Source organism: Carassius auratus, chromosome 6 (assembly GCF_003368295.1).
Source record: "Carassius auratus strain Wakin chromosome 6, ASM336829v1, whole genome shotgun sequence".
NCBI classification, from domain to species: domain Eukaryota; kingdom Metazoa; phylum Chordata; class Actinopteri; order Cypriniformes; family Cyprinidae; genus Carassius; species Carassius auratus.
This window is the reverse complement of record NC_039248.1, coordinates 23,917,425-23,923,387: the sequence shown is the minus strand read 5'-3', so window position 1 is coordinate 23,923,387 and position 5,963 is coordinate 23,917,425. Positions and strand designations below refer to the sequence as shown.

Below are 5,963 nucleotides of genomic sequence, written 5' to 3'. Positions count from 1 at the left end.
AGTCGCACCTGAGTATAAGTCGCATCAGTCCAAAAATGCGTCATGAGGAAAAAAACATATATAATTCGCACTGGACTATAAGTCGCATTTATTTAGAAACAAGAGAAAACATTACCGTCTCCAGCCGCGAGAGGGCGCTCTATGCTGCTCAGTGTAGACTACAGGAACACTGAGCAGCATAGAGCGCCCTCTCGCGGCTGGAGACGGTAATGTTTTCTCTTGGTTCAGGTCTCTTAGTTAATTTCTCTTGGTTGATGTCAAATTAATTTTGATAAATAAGTCTCACCTGACTATAGGTTGCAGGACCAGCCAAACTATGAAAAAAAAAAGTGCGACTTATAGTCCGGAAAATACAGTAAGTAGTCAACATTTGAAGTGAATCAAAACCTTACAAAGTTGTCCTACAACCTAAAACCAAAACTTTTTTGATCCACTTCAAATGCTGACTACTGTATATACACGCGCGCACACACACACACACACACACACACACACACAAATATGTACATGTATTTATATGTGTGTTTGTGTGTGTATACAGTATATATCTTATATCATATGAGCTCAGTCGGCAGGAAGAGGTTAAGTCACTGACATTAGATGAAAAGAAGGGAGAGTTTTTTCATTTGTGGTTAAATGTGATGTTTTATAGTGTTACTATTTCAAAGCGCATCTAGACGGAAACACATACACACAGATTGTCTTATTTTTTGCGGTTTTCATATCTTCAACTAATGTTTGATTGTTTTACATTATTGTATAAATACTATACACTATACTATCTAAAAAAGCTATTGCTAAAAAGCTTTAACAGAGATTTTTATTTTATTTTATGCACAGCAACTTACAAAAGATCAAAAGTTAGAGTGTAATTTTTTCAGGCAATATTCAATAGCTTTTTTTTGTAAAATAGATGGTCAAGATACAAACAGATTCAAAATTAAACTTGTCCTGAGAAATGTTCACTGAAGTAACTATGCACCACTATTATATCCATTTCCACTGCACAAAAATGCTCACAGTTGATTACATATTTCAGTTACTGTATGAAGTCTTGGTTGTGCATAAGAACTGAAAAGGACCCATGCAAGCCCCCTTGTGGAAGAATGAGTTTTTTGTTCTTTTTTTAACAATGCCTTATTCTGCTGAACAGAATAAGGCATGCTAGGACAAATCTTTTGTTAGGATAAAAGATTCAGATCTTCAGATTCCTACAACCTCGTGAGCCAGCGGCCTTCTGAGACTTGCCTGTTCATTTCTGACCCATGTCCTCACTAACGTCACGTCTTTCCTCTGTTGTTCATCTGGTATTTCACACTAGACCATTAGAGGGCACAGTGTTGCCACATCCATCCCACAATGCCACAGACGGCAGAGGGAGGAGCTTAGCATGCACTACCAGACTAGAACCTGCCACATTAATGCAATGATGGATTACAGTTTTACAGAACACATGCAATATAAATAATGGCACCTGTCAGAGACCTGTCACATCCGAGAATGGGAGACAACATCATTTATCAATTAAAAAATGTGTTTTAAAATGAAAAACCAATGGTGTCCTCTACTATATGTAATATGGATCAAGTGAATCAGGTTAGTGGAATGTAAAAATGTTGGTTGGGATGAATGTCTAATCCAGACAGCAAAGCACAGTGGTTAAATGTATAAGTGTATTTATTTTCAAACTATACAATATTTATAATCATTATACTGTAGAAAAGCAGGCATATCAATATTCCAGCTCACTTTCTTATGAAAATAGCTCAAGATGTCAAACTAATTACGACCACTAGATGGCAGCCATAACATATTTTAAGTAAGTGTTTTCATGCACTGACCTACTTTTGATATCACACCAATCCACACAAGACTCCATCCTTAATGAACATACAGAAAAACGATACGAATTTAAATTAGCCGACAGTGTGGAGAAGCTTTATGCTAAATAAATCGGTCTTTCTTTCAAGATTAGAAATGGCATAACACTTTTGCTAGCTGTGATCTCATTTAATGTTACATTTCTTCTTTGCTTTGAGGTCAAATGAGGTGATGACATACCAAGCAAATAATATACCCCCGCTTGCAAAGGTTCGACCAAACAGTATAAAAATAGCTACTTACAAATTTGATTAACAAATTAAACCCGTAGTTCTCCTCAATTAAAAGCCTATTGTGTTCCACACACGATCAAACCGCGGAAAATACTCAGGGGACATCAAAGGAACCACTGCAGGTATTTCTCAGTGCTACAACAGGACATCAGCAGCACAGAGGGACCCCACATAAATATTTCATCTTCTCGCCCATGAATTATGCATATTCTATTACACGCCCACATAATATGATGCTCGTGTCAATTTGGAGGTCCATTGCTCTACAGGGTGACGGCTATGAAATCCACCTCTCAGGTGAAATGTGATATAGCGCCGGATGCTTCTGCTTCTCCGCTGTGGGGCTTATGGGAATTACTGTTTTACTGGAAAACAGGTTAAGGCGGTGGGTCACTGTGTCTGGAAGCAGAGTATCAGGGGAGCTGTTGGGGACCAGATAATTAAGTGCTGGTCAAATCAGATAAGTCATATTGCAGATTAATTATTTAAGAATAATCCTTATGATGCATGCAGAGATTTGTGAATATCAGACATCTGATGCTAGATAGGGAGGTGTGTGAAATTAAAATAAAGTGTAAAATATGGTTTGTACATAGCAATCATATTGCTGAATTATAATAATGATTTCCAAGAGAATGATAAAAAGACAAGGCATGTAATACACAAACTCTTCTCATTAGCTACAATCAATTTAATTTTATGTTAAATAAATTGCTATTTTGGATCCATCTGCTTTGCCTTATGATAAATCATAAGTGTTGAAAAATACACAAGATTTAAAAATGTTCTTAAGAACATATAAGCAGTGCTTGTTGGTCTAAAACTCAACACCTTAAGGTACAACACTAGGGTAGCAGTTGCTAAGGCGTTCATATCAGGGTATATAAATGTACTGTATTTTTTGGTAAGAAAATATTGCAGCCTTGCATTTAAAAATACATGGACATGCTAGATATTTTCCAGTGGCTTCCACCTCCCCCCATGATGAGGAACAAACACATGACCACTGACATTAAGGCCAATCACCCTCTGGACCAATCAAGACACTCGGAATTAGCCTTGCAACCAATCAGCTTAACCCCAGGCCCCCGAGGACTGTGTTTTACTGTGATCTCGGTGCTCCATTATTTGAATATATTTGCATATATTGCAACCCAATTGCCTACACAGAAGCCAGCGGCTCATGGGATGTTAGCATTGTCTTTATCTAAAAAAAACTGAGATAGAGATTGAAGAAAAAATTACTTAAGATATCAATCTTAAGTAATATTCCATGTAAGATATCAATATCAAACATGGAATAAATTCAAAAGATTTTATGCGTCATTATTTCATTATTTGGCAACCCTTTAAAACAAGATTCAATTGTTAATATTAGGACATGCATTGCGAACAAAGAACAGCTATTTTACAGTAATTATTAATCTTTTAAATAAATAATTATGTTATTATGCATTATGTTAATTCATATACACTAGCTTAGGTTAGTTAACATAACTCCAGATGTTTATCTATTAGTATTTACAAAAGTAACATTAACCAAGATTAGTAAATCCTTAAAATGTAACCAAACAGGTCACAGGTCAAACAATTAATGAGTAAAACAGATCATTATTGAAGGCATCATTCATACACTTCTCGCTTGCGTCAGTAAACTTTTCAACATGCATTTCAAGCGAGCCGCCATGAAATCCTAAAGAGGCATTAAAGCCCTTTGTGTTGCCATGGTGCTGGTAGACTGACAGAACAAGAAGCAGGGGAGGGATTTAGGAAGAAGGGGGAGGGTCATGAAAGCATAACGTCCAGTGATTGGCTGAAGCCGTGTCACATGTGACTTTTGGAATGCTAATGCCCAGATTCACCCCCTACTTTCTCTCGCTCTGCTCTGCGGGTAAAGCTTACAGCACAAACACAACCCAGAAATGGTGTAGGATAGCAGGAAAGCAGGACGTAATCCAATTCTAAGAAAAAAGGAAAGGCAAAACCAAAGCGTAAGGTAGGGGATTATTTATATGCATGTTGTGAAATTCCTTCTTTCTGGTGGTTCTTAAACAAGGGCGGAAGGATTTAGGGAGAGGGAATGTGTTTGTTTTCTTACTGCATGCTTCCAGACCGGTTTCAAAGCCAGCCAGCCCAGATCTGACAGCTCGAGGGACGTCAATGTGGATGTGAGGGCACTGGCCTGCCGGCTGGCAAACCTGTACAGACAAAACACACTTTTAATAAGACAGCAATCCTATTTCGTAACTCAAACCTGCCATTCTTGTGTATAGTGATAAGCTTGAATGCATAACACATTACATACCTTAGATTAACTGCAAATGTTAAGGATGGAAGGAATATTATCAGCCTTTTCAAAAGCATAAAGAACTGGTTTCAAATCAGTCTATCTGAAGGATATTTCTTTAAAAGGTCAGTTTTCATCACACCAAGTACAGTATGTATGTGAATCGAGTCATGGGGTCAGGGCCCGGGTCATTGTGCCCTTGGCATTCCATGTGACCCACATTAGGACAGATTATATAGAATGGATAGCATGTGAATGAGTGCCGCCAGACCACAGTGCAATTGGATGATTGTGTGCATGTGCATGTGTGTGTACGTTTAAACTGCTCCTCTCTTTAGTACTTCCAAGTTGGTGATTCAGCCAAATAACAACACAGCTGGATTTAGAACGAGAAGCGCAAAGCACTCCAAACCAGATTCTGTGACCAAAAAAAAAAAACTTCTGCATCGTAATTAAATCCATAATGTTTCTTATCTTACGTTCTTATCTGCAGATTCCCAAACATGCAAACTCCATTCTGCCTCATGGAATTAGAATGGTGCCACTTGGTTCAGGTTGTTTGCCTTTATAATAAACACGCTCGCCTTATTATGATTACTTCGTTGAGAATTTATGGTAGGTGGGTTTGGCCTTTTTTTGTTGTCGCAGTACATGAACAAGTTTCACATGGTGCAAAGCATCTGCCTCGCCATTTCATCAATCTCTGATGGGATGGTTTTATTTAAGTTTTAATTAGTGACTAATTGAGACTAAACTCATTATAAAATCATGCATATAGATTCAAAGCAACAAATCTCACAAATGAGATTGAAAATACAACATCTTTTAATAGGCTAATATGTGATTGGAGTCATGTCATGACTATAAATCTATTAACTGTAGACAAAAACAGTAAAATTACTCAGTGCACCTTTAATTTAATATGCCTGGTGTTTGTTAAGGTGAATGCAATAAACAAAACTAGCTAGCCAAATGAAAGAATAAAATAAACATCATTACACTGTTTTTACAATCATAATAAGGTTTGCAGCTCCAGAGGACCAGTGTTGTTTACGTTCTGACTGGTTGTTGTAAAGTGAATGAAATCATTGTCTAAATTCAGATTCAAACCAATGAATTTAAACTAGCTATACATTTTCAGAAGGAAATGTGAGAGCTAATTTGCCATGCAAAACTCACCACTTTGTTGCTACCGTGTTCTGGACTTTCACTAGGTGCATTTATACTAGTTTTGCGATATTCTATGATATTCTAGTCATTACATATGGCTCGAGTCCCTCTTAATGATTTTTCACCCACTTTTTTTTTTGTCTGACAGATGTAAATCGTTAGTCTGAATGTTTAGAAAATAAATAGCAAACCTCTCCTCAACAAGACACGTGATTTGACGTATCATTCACGTCGATAACACAACTAATATGAGCAATAATAGCTATGCTTGTCTTAGAAAATACAGTGGAAGAATCTGTCTGTCTGCCCATCCACCCATACTTTAATACAAAAGCTTTTTCTCAAGCTGTCTGTTAAAGTGCTATTTTATTAAATAAACCATCTTACCTCCC

General features: G+C 37.1%; 1 pseudogene; it reads left to right on the top strand.

Moving 5' to 3' along the window:
* Positions 1 to 4,571: 4,571 nt before the first annotated feature.
* LOC113088954 (apolipoprotein B-100-like) overlaps positions 4,572 to 5,963 on the top strand; it is an 11,400-nt pseudogene continuing 10,008 nt past the window's right edge.